This window comes from Oratosquilla oratoria, chromosome 33 (genome assembly GCF_046742065.1).
Source record: "Oratosquilla oratoria isolate Oo_2021 chromosome 33, ASM4674206v1, whole genome shotgun sequence".
In the NCBI taxonomy this organism is placed as follows: Eukaryota; Metazoa; Arthropoda; class Malacostraca; order Stomatopoda; family Squillidae; genus Oratosquilla; species Oratosquilla oratoria.
Genome location: NC_134809.1, coordinates 30,020,396 through 30,036,826, shown reverse-complemented (window position 1 = coordinate 30,036,826; position 16,431 = coordinate 30,020,396). Strand labels below are relative to the sequence as shown.

Here is a 16,431-nt window from a genome sequence, read left to right as displayed (position 1 = left end):
TGCGTGTGTTTTTTTATACACAATGGTCTTGGATCACGCGTTGGACTCGATGAGAACTCAGTACAAAAATGTTGTGATCATGGAAGATTTTAATTATAGAAACATTGACTGGGAAAATTTGGTAGATCAGGAAGCGCGGAATTTCTTAGATGTGGTGTAGGATAATTTCCTAAAACAAATGATTATCCTAAGAGGGGAGATAATAATCTGGACTTACTTTTAACTAATACTGAGCACCTAACAAGAAACGTAAAAGTGAGATATAGTAGATATAGCCAAAATAACATGTTTTAGAGAAAACTGAGTGCAAGAGAGACATGGGAGTTCTAGTGAGTCCTGACCTTAAATCCAGGAAACGGTGCATTAGCGCCAGGAATAGAGCTAACAGAGCATTAGGTTTCATTGCTAGGACAGTTACGAATAGAAGTGCAAAGGTGATTATCAAACTCTAGCGTTAGTTAGAACCTATCCTTGGCTATGTGGTACAGTTTTGGTCTCCGCCCTATAGAATAGACATCATTTCACTAGAATCAGTACAGACGAGAATGACCAAAATTATACATGGGCTCAGAAATTTACCTTACGAAGAGAGGCTTAGGCACCTTAACTTACGCTTTCTGGAAAGATGCAGTGTGCGGGGTGATGTAATAGAGGTGTTCAAGTGGATCAAAGGCTTTAACAAGGGTGACGCAAACAAGGTCATCATATTAAGACAACAGGGCAGGACTCGCAGTAATGTATTTAAACTGGACAAAATTAGATTTAAGAAGGAAATAGACAATAACTTGTTTACTGATAGGGTGGTCAACGAATGGAATAGACTTAGTAACCATGTAATGAGCGCTGAAACTATCGGTTGTTTTATAAAGAGGTTAGACAATCTTATGGATGGGGATGGTAGGTGGTAATGGATAAGGAACTGCCTAGTGTAGGCCTTATGGTCTCTTGCAGTCTCCTTTATTCATATGTTCTTATGACCGATCTACGGGTAATAATGTGAGTGTGTCTGTGTGTATTACCTAGTTGTATTTACCTAATTGTATCTCACGGGAAGGGGAGCTACGCTCGTGGTGTCCGTCTCTGTATCTCGCCACACACTATTGTTTCATCTAGTATGTTCCATACATCCACCACTCTATGGGGAAAGCTGTTTTTTTTTTTTTTTTGTCTCTTCTATAACTGTCTTTTTTGAGTTTCTCTCCGTGTCTTCTTGTGTTTCTTTTACCCCAATTTGTCTTTATCAAGAAATTCTGCACCTTTTATAATTCTGTAGATGGTCAACAAGTCACCTCTTTCTCTTCTTTGTTCCAGAGTCGGTAGTTCTAGTTTTGACAATCTTTCTTTATATGACATTTTTTATAGTGTTGGGGCCATCTTTGTAGTTGCTCTCTGGATTCTCTCAGTTTTCCTTATATTCTTTTTAGTACTGGGTGACCATAGTGTCGCTGCATGCTCCAATTTGGGCCTTATCAGTGTGACTAACATTTCCTTTACCATTTCTTCATTCAAGTAAATGAAAGCCACTTTTATCGATCTTAGCAAGTTATAGGTTTCGCCGACAATTTTGTTTCTATGTTTGTCAGGGGACATATCTTCTGTGATGATCACTCCCAGGCCTTTTTCAGATCCCGCCTACGTTATTTTTTTCACCAATTTTATATTGTCCTGATATCCTTTTTCAATTTTTTTCCAAATTCCATTATGCTACATTTTTTTTGTGTGTGTGTGTGTGTGTGTGTGTGTGTGTGTGTGTGTGTGATTCACCAAATTCTTGGATCACGTGTTGGACTCGTGATCGACAGCTATTTCCCTCCCGGAAGAGTGCTCAGAGCTCATATATAACCGATCTATGGGTAATGCTGTGACCTTATATGCACACACACACCTAACTCCAGGAACGCCGTAGTGGCTGCCGGAACTCTACCACTGCGCCACGAATGTGTGTGTGTGATTCACCATGGTCTTGGATCACGTGTTGGAATCGTGATCTCCCGGATGAGAGCTCAGAGCTCGGATGACCGATCTATGGGTAATATTGTGACCTTACACGCACACACACACCAAACTACCCGCCCACGAGAGTTGGAGTAACACCCCGCAGCGCAGTGATACTGGAATTATTTCAGACCTGGGCGGAAATCGACCCCGGACCGCCGTAGTGGCAGGCGAAAACTCTAACCACATCGCCACGAAGTGTGTGTGTGTGTGTGTGTGTGTGTGTGTGTGTGTGTGTGTGTGTGTGTGTGTGTGTGTGTGTGTGTGTGTGTGTGTGTGTGTGTGTGCGCGCGCGTGTGTGTGCATGCGCGTTTGCTCGCGCCAATAAACAAAAGAAAACATACTCATGAATGCACGAAAAGAATATTACAACGAGTCAAGTGAATACGAGCTTGGATGAGAAATGTCGACTGACGATGTCGATACAATGGGACATTCGATCGTCGACACCATGGCTTGTGGTTGGCTGTCCTCCTGCGGGATCAGACGAGTCTGATACATCGCCGGGATTGGCGACGACGCTGCGACATTGTCTCTCTGGACATTCGGACGCTGCGTCACGAAGGCAAGAAAGTGAATAGCAAAATAACTAACACGTCATTCCTCCGGCCGTAAGTACACGTAGCATTGCCATAATCGCTAAGCGACTTGTATGATGTTACTGCCATAGCCTTCAGTTTGTAGTAAACAGTTATCATTTCCGGTGCAGAGAGATATACCAACAACACACCCACATACATTCACATACAGTACATATACATTCACACTGCACATATCAACAAATATACATAGATTCATACACACAACACTTACATGTATCCTCTGCATAGGCATACACGCAGACACGAACGAACGTGCACACACACACACACACACACACACACTTTTTAGTGCGAATTTATTATTTGAATTATATGATTTTACATAAAATTACGAGCAAGCCAACAGCATTATTCTTGGGGTTAAAATATCGGCGTGTTTCAAGTATCGGTTATCGTTTATCGGTTCGGGCCCCCACCCCCAATAAAATTCCTGGATCCGCGCCTGCAAACAACACACACACACACACACACACACACACACACACACACAGGAGGGCTTTGAAAGGTCATGGAAGTGAATTAAGAAAGACCACGTCTAAAGGATGTGGAGAAATACAATTTTCCATTTAGATGCATAAATAACTGGAATAGCTTAGCCCAAGCTCAAACAATACGCGAGTTCAAATCTAAATATGGTAACTGGAAATCAAGGGTATGGAGTAAGTTTGAACTGTACATGCATTTGAGGCTAGGTATGATAATAGATATAATAGAGAATAGGAGACGGGGCCAACGTGCGTTGCTCCCTTCCTGTATAGTGCAAATAGGTATGTGCAATTAGGTAAGCATACCCTGAGGATGTCTGAATAGACGAAAGCGCTTGGTCATCAGTTTATCTTTTTCCTTTGTGTTTTTTTCCGCATATTTAGAATCACGAGTTTGTGATTTCTCATACAATTAGGTAAACAAACGCGCGCATACACATGCACACTCACACACGCGCACACACACACACTCGGTGGCGCAGTTGGTAGAACGCTGAGCTGCCACAAAAGTGGCCCGCAGCTCCTGGTTCGAATCCTGCCCAGGGCCGAAATTATTTCGGTACTGCTGCGCTTCGGGTCGTTACTCTGACTCTCGTGGGCGGGGAGTTGTGTGTGTGTGTGTGTGAAAGGTCATAGCATTACCCATAGATCGGACCTACGAGCTCTGAGCTCTCTTCCGGGAGGGAAATAGCTGTCGATCACGAGTCCAACACGTGATCCAAAGACCAAGTGAAAAGACCAAGTGAATACACACACACACACACACACATATATATATATATACTGGCACAGTGGTAGAGTTCCCGCCTGTCACTACGGCGGTTTGGGTTCGAATCTCACCCAGGGCTGAAATAATTTCAGTGTCGCTACGCTGCGAGTCATTACTCCAACTCTCATGGGCAGGGAGTTCGGGGTGTGTGTACGTGTAATGTCACAGCATCACCATTAGATCGGTCATAATATGAGCTCTGATCTCTCATCCCGGAGGGTAATAGCTGTCGATCACGAGTCCAACATGTAATCCAAGACCATGGTGAATCACACACGCACGCGCGCAAAGAACAGAAGTCCGTAAGTATCAAGCTTGTTGCTAGTCATGTTTGTACAAGCGTCAATGATTTAGCAGAAAGGATAGACAATTCGGTGAAATGGTTGCGGATGTTAAAGCACTGTGCACGGACGTTTCGGCCCCGGACCAAACCGTCCGGGGTCGAAACGTCCGACATTTCTAAAGCACTAAGGAGACCAAAATGTAGTTACAAATAAAACTTGATACCATGTGTTCATATATAGACTCACATACACGCACACCGATAATGTTTGCTATTTATATAAATGATATGGATGAAGGCGTGGAATTTTATATGAACTTCTTTGCAGACGATGCGAAACTATTAAAGAGAGTAAGTACAGAGGAAGACTGCAAATATTTTCAAGAAAACCTGGACAAAGTCTGGAAATGGAGTCAGAATAGTGAAGTGAACTTCAACATTAAGAAATCCAGTATCATGGAATTTGGAAAAGCAAAAAAAGAATCTCAGATCAATATAAAAATTGGTACAAAGGAAGTTAAAAAAGTAAACTCGGAAAGGGACCTTGGAGTAACTATCTCAAATGACATGACACCAGACAAACATGTCAACAAATTAGTCGGAGAAACTTTTAACTTATTAAGATCAATGAAAGTAGCTTTTGACTACATGGATGAAAAAATGGTAAAGAAAATACTAGTTACACTGATAAGACCGAAATTGGAATACTCAGTGTCACTATGGACACCAAGTACAAAAAAAAAACATAAAGAAACTAGAAAGAATTCAAAGAGCAACGACAAAGATGGCATCAACACTTTGCAATTTGACATACGAACAAAGATTGGATAAACTAAATTTACCAACCCTGGAACAAAGAAGAGAAAGATTTGCTAACCATTTACAGAATTATGAAAGGGATGGAAATCCTTGATAGGGATGATCTACTAAAATGGGACAGAAGAAATACAAGAGGACACGAGAAGAAACTTAAGAAAGGCAGTTACAGAAGAGATCTGAAAAAGAATAGCTATCTGGAACAAACTGAATGAGGAAACAGTGAGTGCTAAAACTACACATGACTTTAAGAAAAAAACTGGATGCGGAAAGATACAATAGCGGGGCACTACGAGCATAGCTCTCTTCCCGCAAAATACAACTAGGTATATAGGCCTACAACTAGGTAATTACACACATAAACTTGTGGCGCAGTGGTTAGAGTTATTGTCTGACACCACGGCGGTCCGGGTTCGAATCCCGCCCAGAGCTGAAATAATTTCAGTATCGCTGCGCTGCAGGTTGTTACTCCAACTCTCGTGGGCGGGGGAGTTGGGTGTGTGTGCGTGTAAGGTCACAGTGTCACCTATAGATCGGTCATATGAGCTCTGAGCTCTCATCTGGGAGGTTAATAACTGTCGATCACGTTTCCAACACGTGATCCAAGACCATGGTGAATCTCTCTCACACACATATTCACACACGGTTTGATGGCGCAGTGGTAGCGATCGCAACTGCTGTCACAGTGGTCTGGGTTCGAATCCCGCCCAGGGTTGACATAATTTCAGTATCGTTGCGCTGCGAGTCGTTACCCCAACTTTCGTGGACAGGGAGTTGTATGTGTGTAAGGTCACAGTATTACCCATAGATTGGCCATACGAGCTCTGAGCTCTCGTCCAGAAGATTAATGGCTGTCGATCGCGAGTCCAACGCGTGATCCGAGACCATGGTGAATGAATAACACACACACACGTCTCGACGTAGCAGTGGTAGCGTTCGCGGCCACCACTACGGGGGTCTGAGTTCGAATCCCGCCCGGGGCTGAAATAGTTTCAGTATTGCACCGCTGCGAGTCGTTACTCCAACTCTCGTGGGTGGGGAATTGTGTGTGTGTGTGTGTGTGTGCGTGCGTGTGCGTGTAAGGTCACAGCATTACGGTGACCGGACGTTTCGACCTAGGACGTCTCTGCCATTGTTTAGGAACAAAGAAGATGTTTCGGCCGCTTAGGTGTGGTTAATAAATAATCAACTTTACTTAGCTTTTTCGGGTATTTCGACGGGGCATTTCATGTATCGTTCATAACTAATCGACTTATTTGGCCTTTTCAGCCGTCCAATTATTGTGAAAGTATGGCGCATATTATAGAGAAATAATCGAAATTATTAGAGAGAAAACACACTGAATTTTATAATTATTACTTATCATATTTATTCACAAATACAGGATAATAAATAGCCTTTTCGGGTATTTCGACAGGGCGTTTCATGTGTCGTTCATAAATAATCAATTTACTCCTTCGTAAGACTCTCTTAACAGTCTCGGCACGATGCATTCGAGTCAAGTTCGGCGTTCTGAAATGTGAAGATCTGGTTTGGCTTGTCTAAGAGGGGGTCTAACGGTTGGTCGAACGCGGTTCGACAGACACGTGTTTAAAGTGATGTCTGAACGTGTGAACGGGGTATTTGATTGTCAAACACGTTGGTTCACACCTTCACACATCACTTTAAACACGTGTCTGTCGAACCGCGTTCGACCAATCGTTAGACCGTATAAACCCCTTCTAATGTTGTAGCTGCTTTTCTCTTGTTATTATGCCTTGCTAAAGCTATTGTCACGTTCGTTTCGTCCGGTGCATGCGAGTCTTCTTTCACAACGTCTGAATCTTCGAATTTTTTTGGTGGTTTTCGTTAGCGCCTGACGTCTCACGGGCGGACCACGCTTAACACAACGCCATGTTATTTTATCTTCATTTTTCGCCACGGTCTTTTTCGTATACATAAATCCACCCAAACAAAGTTTCTGGGCACCCCTCTTAGTATTAATGATCTCCATGTTGTCGCTATCGAAAAGATTCTTAAAATAATGAACCCCCTTTGTTTTCCTCGTCTTATATGTACCAAGATAGCGTTCTGTATTTTTTTTTCTGCAAATCGAGCAATGTTATTATTATTCTTTTTTTGAACGAGGGGAGGGGGGTTCGCCTCTACGTATGAAATTCACTTTATTGTAAATGTACGTTTTCAATAAATATCACAGGCCAAAACGTCCTAGGCCAAAACGTTCGGGATTCCAGCATTCCGAAACGTCCGGCATTCCAGCATTACCCATAGATCGGTCATATATAAGCTCTGAACTCTCTTCCAGGAGGGAAATAGCTGTCAATCACGAGTCCAACACGTGATCCAAGACCATGGTGAATCACATACAGATACATTCACACAAGCTAAACTGGAGTTACCGACACTGGAGCAAAGAGAGAGAGGTGACCTATTGACCATCTACAGAATCATGAAAGGCACAGAGGTACTCGATAGTGAGAACTTACTTAACTGGGACAAAAGAAACACAAGAGGACATGGAAAGAAAATAAAAAAAACATAGCTATAGAAGAGAACTGAAGAAAAACAGTTTTCCTCATAGAGTTTTGGACACTTGGAACAAACTGGACAATGGAATAGTATGCGCAAAAACCATTCATGAGTTTAAAAACAAACTAGACACTGCAAGATACAAAGGCGGGACATCACGAGCATAGCTCCCCTTCCCGCAAAATACAACTAGGTAAATACAACTAGGTAAACACACACACGCACACACACATACACACGTGCACGCAAGTACAAACACATACACACGTACACGCACGCATACACACGTACACGCACGCACACACACATACACACGTACATGCACGCACACACATACACACGCACACGCACACACACACACGTACACCCACGCACACACACATACGACTCGGTGGCGCGGTTGGTAATGTCCCAGACTGTCAGTATGGCGGTATCGGAGGTACCTGGTTCGAATCCTGCCCACGGCTGAAATTATTTCAGTGTCGCTGTGCTTCGAGTCGTTACTCCAACTCTCGTGGGCGGGGAGTTGGGTGTGTGTGTGCGTGTAAAGTCATAGCATTATCCATAGATCGGTCATACGAGCTCTGAGCTCTCTTCCGGGAGGGAAATAGCTGTCGATCACGAGTCCAACACATGATCCAAAGACCAAGGTGAATCACATACATACGTACACGCACGCACACACACGTACGTACACACACACATACACATATAAATACACACACACACACACACATCCACCACCCTTTCCCCCTCTCAGCTTCTCATGGATGACGGGTCTTCCCTGTATCTCGCCTATTGCCCCGGGTCAGAAGCAATGTAGCAAGGCGAAGTACATCCACAGCAAGGCTGATTTAATCGGCGACACCCGCCCCCATCTCCGTTCCCTCATGCAGAAAAAGAGAAGACGGGGAGAAGTCCCTCCGGGATGCGTCAAAATATCCTTCACACATAAACACCCCCAGCCCCGCCCCTTCTTCTCTTGCATAACAGTATCATCTATACACAGCCACTCTCCACTCATCTCTATCCCTTGCCTTCTCCCTTCTTTGCTCAACAGACATTCCCCTCTTGCTCAACGCACCCTTCACCCCATCCACTTCTGCCTTCCACATCTTTTTTTTTTTTTTTACTATTTTTTATCATTCGTTTTTTTCCATGTGTCCAAACCATCCCAATGATATTTCATCAGCCTTATCTCCCATCTCCTCTTCCACTCCCGCCCTCCTCCTCGTTTCTCACTTTAACCTAGTAACCCCTATCATACTTCAGGAATGCCTCGTATGTATCCTTCCTTCTTTTCTGTATTCGTCACCAACATTCTTCAGTATAAGCATCTAAATCACCCATACAGAGGCGACGTGATGAACACTGTGAATCGATTTTTTACCTCGGCTATTTCTGTGAAGTCGAGGTGCGTACCACGAGAACCCCAGGTCTCCCTAGCCCACAACTTCCTGGTCACATGTCGTCAACTTTACTTGAAGTCAGTATCTGCAGCCACGGTGCCTATGACACTGTCAGTGACATGAGGACCGTTGGATTTCAATATATGATGGAGGGACAACTAGTAGCGCATTGTGATCTAAGTCGTTGGTACGTTGGAAGTTATCAGCCAAAGGAAGCTCAGTTCATTTCGTAGTACCTCCTTCCCCAGCTAGTGTAACCCGAGCTAGATATATCACACACTATATAAGCGACTGTGTTACTTTTAAGAATTATTTGTTTAACGTTTAAATGTAAAAGATCCATAGAAATGTTTGAGGACTGATTGTAATCAACGTGAGCCGTCTGTTCGGCATTGAGTGACAAAGCCAGACTGCCTCAACGGTGCTCTACCTTGAGGTGTAGATCACTGCAACGCGAGTCACCAGGATCCTTTTGACATCAAGCCTCTCATGAACAGTGGTGTCGGTGCGAGAATTACGACGGAGATAGTGATTTTCATGAACAAAACTCTCTGCACCAGCACCATTCATCACGGGGTCCTGTCCTCAGCTGTATGGATTCGTGTAGTGATAACCATAACAAAATATCTAACGAGCGCCGTCGTATTGAAGGATTTAACAGACCACCCAGTCTCCCCAGGGACAGAATAAGGCTTTGGGATCATGGCTGTCCTAGGGATGGGGGTGGGGAGTTTTTTTTTTTTTTCGAAATTCGGGAGTGAAGAATCACTCCCACGGGCTTTGTCTGAACCCGTGCGGTGGTGTTTATGTAAGGCACACCTTGTGGACAGGAGGTGGAATAGTATAGCTAGTCAGAGGGTGATAGGGGGCAGTAGAAATGGTTGACCGCTGCCCCCACCCTTTAGAAATCCAGGGTGTGTTTGAAACATTCCCAGTCGTCACGTATAATTTCGTTAGATTTTTAGGTTATAGAATATCGGCGTATGATTGATTTTCGACTGAGTTTACAGTTTAAGAATATACTGATAATGTATTCTATAGTGAATTACATGGCCATTAAAGTCACCATTTCAGAGGTGAAAGAATAATTTTTCCTTAGCCGCCCTGGTTAGTCCGATGCACACATACATATGCACGCACATGCACACCCACAGACCCGATCTGCCTTTATATGTACCCCTAGGGCTTTCCAGGTGTAGGTAATGTAAATATATGCCTATAAGGCTAATTTCAAGTATCTTGATATAACCCTATACCATTAACCATGTATCTATCTATCTATATATATATATATATATATATATATATATTTGGTTTTGCCACCTCCCACCTTTACAAAATTCCTGTGGACGCCCCTGTATGTAACAATGACGTTTCTCCTTTTAATCTGGTTGACGACCAGTGAACGAGTTGTAGCCTACACCAATTGACCCCTTCCCTACCGTGTGGCACGTTTCCTCTTACTCCAGCTGTTGTCAGACTATTTTATCAACCTCATTAGTGAAGGGTTTCGTAAATTCGGATGTTTTTTTCATACCGAAGAATATGTTTAAATCGAAACACATGGGGCAAAATTTATATTAGTTGTAATTTATATTCTCCTACCATTAGTTCAGAGTTCATCCCCCCCCCCTCTTCCTCTCACAACAAGATAGACTTGGTTGCCTTTATCGGGAAAAATGCACAAAGCTTGTCACCAAATTTCAGGACTAAAAGCTGGGAATGAGGAAAGGAGGGATTTACAGATAGTGGTGATGAAGAGTGATAAAGTTGATATCGCGCTGGGACAAAAGAAAAAGCTTTTGTTCATTATAATATATATATATATATATATGTGTATATATATATATATATATATATATATTTTTTTTTTTTTTTTTTTTTTTTTTCTTTCTTTCTTTTTTTGCGCCCAGAGCAACATATTGCTCTTGTTAAGCCTACGGCGAAGGCTTTGCCCTAGGGTGAAAGTTAATTGAAGTCTGATCACGTTAAATAAAAATGACCTTCGCTCTTCGAAAATGATCGCCGTTCTAAAATGTTGAACATAATTAAATTGATGGGAACTGACACATCAGAGGCTTAGCTACGTTGTCGAGGCCACTCGCCTAGATCTGACTAAGGTTGGGAGCTCAGAACTGTCCTCGTTATTTATTGTAGGTTCAATAAAGGTGGTAAAGAAACGATGGAGTGTTCACTTGTTCACAACTTTTAATTTCACAGCGAAAATAACAGTATGTGTCCCACATTTTCCCACTCAAGTTACTCGAATGCCCGCTTGTCTCTCTCTGACTCCGTGACGCTTTCACCCTGTTCGCGTGCCCAAGGCAGTTGCTAATCATTAATTTTAATTTGCACAATCATTTCTCGTACACAGAATTTTACATACATCCAATCTCAGTTATACAATAATTCAGTTTTGATAATATTAATAATCTATCTCATTTATTCAACTTTCGCATTATAAAAATAAATGATAATTACTTAATAGACACAAATGGTAATTGTAAGTTCTCGAACATTCACGCTGACACGCATGTACATACACACATACAGAATTCTAACTACGCATTTATCTGAATTTCTTGCATGTCTATACAGAGCTATAATCTATACATAATGTTAACAGAAATTAGAATACAATATATTCACGCTTCACTTCTTACTGACAGCCTTCATCGCAAGAATAGAATTCTCCACCAAACCGTTTCCCCGACAGCCTTCAATTTAATTTATTTTTTCCCAATTGATCCCTTCCCCGTCTTCGAAATCACTTCGGAAGCCCAACCTAACTTAACTAACCTTCTCTGTCATTCTAAAAGAATAAATAAATAACGACATGACGTCATCCGAAGTGCAGAGGGGAAGTTTCGGGCATGAGACGTTGTAGGACATTTTCATTTTTGCGTCCCACGCGAAGGATTACGTTTGACATATCAAGCAAGCGTTTTGGATTCAACTGTCCATTGCAAACCTTAAACGCAATCGACGCTCACACAAGACGTTTGACAGTCAATTAGACCAGGTTCCAAGACAACTGAGGGCGAGGTCAACTGAGCACAGTACAAAAATAATTATTTCCCAGCGAGTCCTTTCCTCGTCTTTGGATACTTCGGATTCCTTCCCACCCCACTTCGGATGGTGTCATGTCACACGGTATTTTGACGTTGTGGGCGTCCATACAGTAAGCAATGATCCCAAGGTCGGGGAAAGGACCCGAAGTCGAGAAAGGGACCCGTGGGGGAAGAATTCTGTTATTGTCAGAGCATAAGATTCAGTGAAAGGTCTCGTGCTTTGTATGATGTCAGCAACATTGGATCTTCTGAAACGTTTCGTTCTTCTCCTGAGCAGCACCTTTTTGCAGGAGTCGACTTGTGCATTCTGCCTTGAAATAATAAGAATAGCAATGATAGTAACGAAAGATAAAAAAAAAAGTCTCAAGGCACCCAGGTACTCTTTTTTTTTTCTCTCTCTCTCTCTCTCTCCGACCTCATTAGGGTGCATCCCCACTATGCCGATCGGCTGGCATGATCGGCAAGGCCGAGTCAGTGAAGACGTGACCGTTGGTTTGCATCGTAAGCCGATCTGCATGCCGATCTTAACCCGAACGGTGGCGGTCTCTCATCACAGGAAGCCGATCGGCTTCTCTAGGTGTGGACGCCAGGCGGCCCATAGTGTTGCCGTCCTGCGGAAACTCGTCATCAAAACGGATACATACGTCATGCTGGGGGCATGACGTCATCAGCGGAAATATCCGTAATGTCCCTTTTCTTCTTAAATTCAGAAGTATATGGTAGAAAAAGATAAAATTACAATTCGGTTTGTCTTGTTATTGTATTCCCTAAATTAAAATAGGTTTAATCACGTACGATTATCACTATGAATGGTGGTACGAGGTGATTACCTACACTGGACTACGGAAATGTCCAGCTCAGTATTTATTACTAGACTTCCTCGTTGCATTTATCTCTGTGACATATCACAAAACTACCATCCTCCCTCACCTACACTTATTCAGAGTGCAATGTAACCTAGGTTGGCCAGATACAAGCCCATATGTCACATCATTACATTACAATCATATCACTGGGCAAATCGACAGCTTTCTCAGATACAGCAGTAGCAGGACCAGTGAGATCCAACAAAGTCTGAAAGTCAATGTTTGTCATGCGAAAGAAATTTCGGAATCCCATATCACATCGGTATTCTAAGTTTAACTCGTTTGCATTGTCTAAAATCAAGTCTTTCATTAAATCACTTCTACTGTATATATTTCGACTCTTGAGACTTGGACGAACCCAAAATCTTCTTTTTTTGCGAGCAGGTACACAAAAATCGATAATTATAGCAGCCGCTGTCAACAGAACTGCATCGTCCTCGTCACTCATCTTGCGTTGCGTGGCACGTACTGACTGAAAGTCTAGTGAGTACCTGTACCGAAATGCAGAGGGCCAATTGCATTTGCCGTGTGGCAAAGCCGAGCGGCATAGTGGAGATGCACCCTTATGGACCTGGAGGTGTTCTGTCGACATACTGTATCGTCGTAATTATTTTTCAATTGGTTTGCTTTTCGTTCTCTTCTTTCCGGAGCGACCTTCGGCGAACATTTAATTGTTGTTCTCCTCTCCCCATTTTCTTCGTCATTTTCCCTGTTCTTTGAAATACGTGAAAAAATTGTGCATTGGCAGACCTCAGTTTAAGCCCTGTGCCAGATATATTCGAGGCCAAAACATGACTAATACGCGTTAGACTTAATGGTCGTTAACAAGACCTCGTTGGTCTGAATGGTCACAAGCGATTTTCTTCATTCCCGGTGAGAAACATCGACATGAAAATATTTTGAAGCAAAAAGAGGTTACAATTACCTAAATTGGTGAAATTATGATTACTTCAAGCTTGCGCAGCTGTTATGATACCATAGGAGCAAGGAGCTACTCAGAGGGGTTGGAGGACACGAACCCTATTTGAGCCCCCACCCCCTGGCTGCGCAACCGCTCTGGACACGCTGACCATTTTAAGAAATAGTTAGGAAGGCCAACAAATGCTTAATTCCAGCCGACGTCACCCATAATTATCCAAAAAATTGTCCCTGAAGAACTCGATGCATCCAAAGGCCATCGAGCTCTGAGAAAAGCTCTCTCTTTCTCTCTCTCTACCTATCTCTCTCTATACCTATCTCTCTTTATCTCTCTATCTCTCTCTCTCTCTCTCTCTCTCTCTCTCTCTCTCTCTCTCTTTTCCTCAATGGATGAAAAGGTGGCTTTGCAAAGCCCACAACTTTTAACAAGTGTTAATTTAGGTGTTAACGTAGTCTTGAGACAAGGCTTTGATACGAAGGACTGATTTCGAAGAGAGAGAGTCAGTTTTTTGGGGGAAAAGGCCTTCGTCGGCAACACCACAGAGTGATTCGTGAGTCGCCTTCTTCCAACGGGCACGGTCCTTACGAACTTTCACTTTCTTTATACACACTCACACGCATGCATACGCACACACACACACACACACACACACACACACACACACACACAGCCACGAAAATGGCCCCAATACTTTCAAACCTATCATATGACAGCAAACCGCAGGTCACCATAAATGGTGCAAAATCCAAATGGGGGAGTGTTTCTATTGGAGTTCCCCAGGGGTCGGGTTTGGGTACCTTATTGTTCATTATGTACTTAAACGACTTGGGCAATGGGATTAATAGTGATGTTAGTAAGTCTGCGGACGACACTAAAATAGGACGCCTAATTAGGTTAGGAGACGACGCCGAGATTCTGCAGGGTGATCTTAACAAATTGTACACATGGTCGGTGAAATGGCAAATGGACTTCAACATCTTAAAAAGCAGCGTGTTAAACGTAGGGCTGCACAACCCCGAAAATAGATATAACTTAAATAACACGTTTTTAGAGAAAACCGAGCGCGAGAGAGACTGAGTTCTAGTGAGCCATGATCTTTATTTCAGGAAACGGTACATTAGAACCAGGAATAGAGCTAACAGAGCACTAGGTTTCATTGCTAGGACGGTTACGAATAGAAGTGCAGGGGTAATTATCAAACTCTATCTAGCGTTAGTTAGACCTATCCTCGACTATGCGTTACAGTTTTGGTCTCCGTCTTATAGAATGGATATCAGTTCCCTAGAATCAGTACAGAGGAGAATGACCAAAACGATACATGGGCTCAAAAAATTACCTTACGAAGAGAGGCTTAGGAACCTTAACTTACACACCCTGGAAAGACGCAGAGTGCGGGGGTGATGTAATAGAGGTGTTCAAGTGGATCAAAGGCTTTAACAAAGGTGACGCAAACAAGGTTACCATATTAAGACAACAGGGCAGGACTCGCAGTAATTGATTTAAATTGGACAAATTTAGATTTAAGAAGGAAATAGGAAAGAATTGGTTTACTAATATTGTGGTCAATGAATGGAATAGATTTAGTAACCATGTAGTGAGCGCTGAAACTATCGGTTGTTTTAAGAAACGGTTAGACAACTTTATGGATGGGGATGACAGGTGGTAATGGACATGAAACTGCCTAGTGTAGGCCTCATGGTCTCTTGCAGTCTCCTTAATTTATATGCTCTTGTGTGTGTGTGTGTGTGTGTGTGTGTGTGTGTGTGTGTGTGTGTGTGTGTGTGTGTGTGTGTGTGTGTGTGTGTGTGTGTGTGTGTGTGTGTGTGTGTGTGTGTGTGTGTGTGTGTGTGTGTGTGTGTGTGTGTGTGTGTGTGTGCGCGCGTGTGTGTACGTAAATATGTGTATGTTAGCCCATGCAAGATCTAAGAATATAAGGTCTAACCACTTCCGACCGAATTTCGAGGGAGTTGGCGCAGCGAGCCCGTGAACGTCACCTGGCTGTTCAAAGTGGGGTTAGCGGGTCCTATAGCTGTCAGTTGAAGTTGGTCCGTCGTTGGAAAATGACGTCGCCTTCGCTCGCACCGCTCCACTCAATTAGTTATATTCTGACAAATATTATATAAAATATATATATAGATATATATAAAATATTATAGTTCCTGTCTATATATATGAATATATAATATATATGATATATAATATATATATATTATATAAAATATTATAGTTCCTGTCTTCCTTGGCGTTTCACAGTTTTCTTCAGTGTATCACAAAGAGAAAATGGACGCATCCAAACGACGTCAGAAGCTGCGCAGAACTGCTCCAGCGGTTAGACCTGTTTACTTAGACCTTGAGCCCATGTATGAGCAAATATGTGTGTGCGCGTGTATGAATGCGAGTGCGTGTATATATCTACCTAATATTAATAGCATACATGACTGTAGCAACACTCACGGTGTCCTGTCCACTCTAACACTTTTCCTCCTATGCCATGGGCTTTGATTTTATTTAATAGTCTCTGGTGGGGCACCTTGTCCAACGCTTTGCTAAAGTCAAGGTAAATAACATCGTAACTATCAATGTTATCTGACGCCTTATATACGTTAGCGTAAAAAGATAGAAGATTAGTATCACATGACTTACCCTTGGAGAAACCATACAGTGAGTCACGAATCAAATTATGTTTC

The 16,431-nt window shown here is 42.7% G+C and overlaps 1 protein-coding gene across 1 annotated transcript in view; it reads left to right on the top strand.

The window, feature by feature from the left end:
* The first annotated feature begins 2,501 nt into the window (after positions 1-2,501).
* The window catches only part of LOC143017824 (motile sperm domain-containing protein 2-like), an 89,190-nt gene continuing 75,260 nt past the window's right edge, over positions 2,502-16,431 (top strand). The window contains exon 1 of the mRNA XM_076172747.1: positions 2,502-2,606. The gene's annotated coding sequence lies outside the window, so the exon portion shown is untranslated. The remainder of the gene's footprint in view (positions 2,607-16,431) is intronic.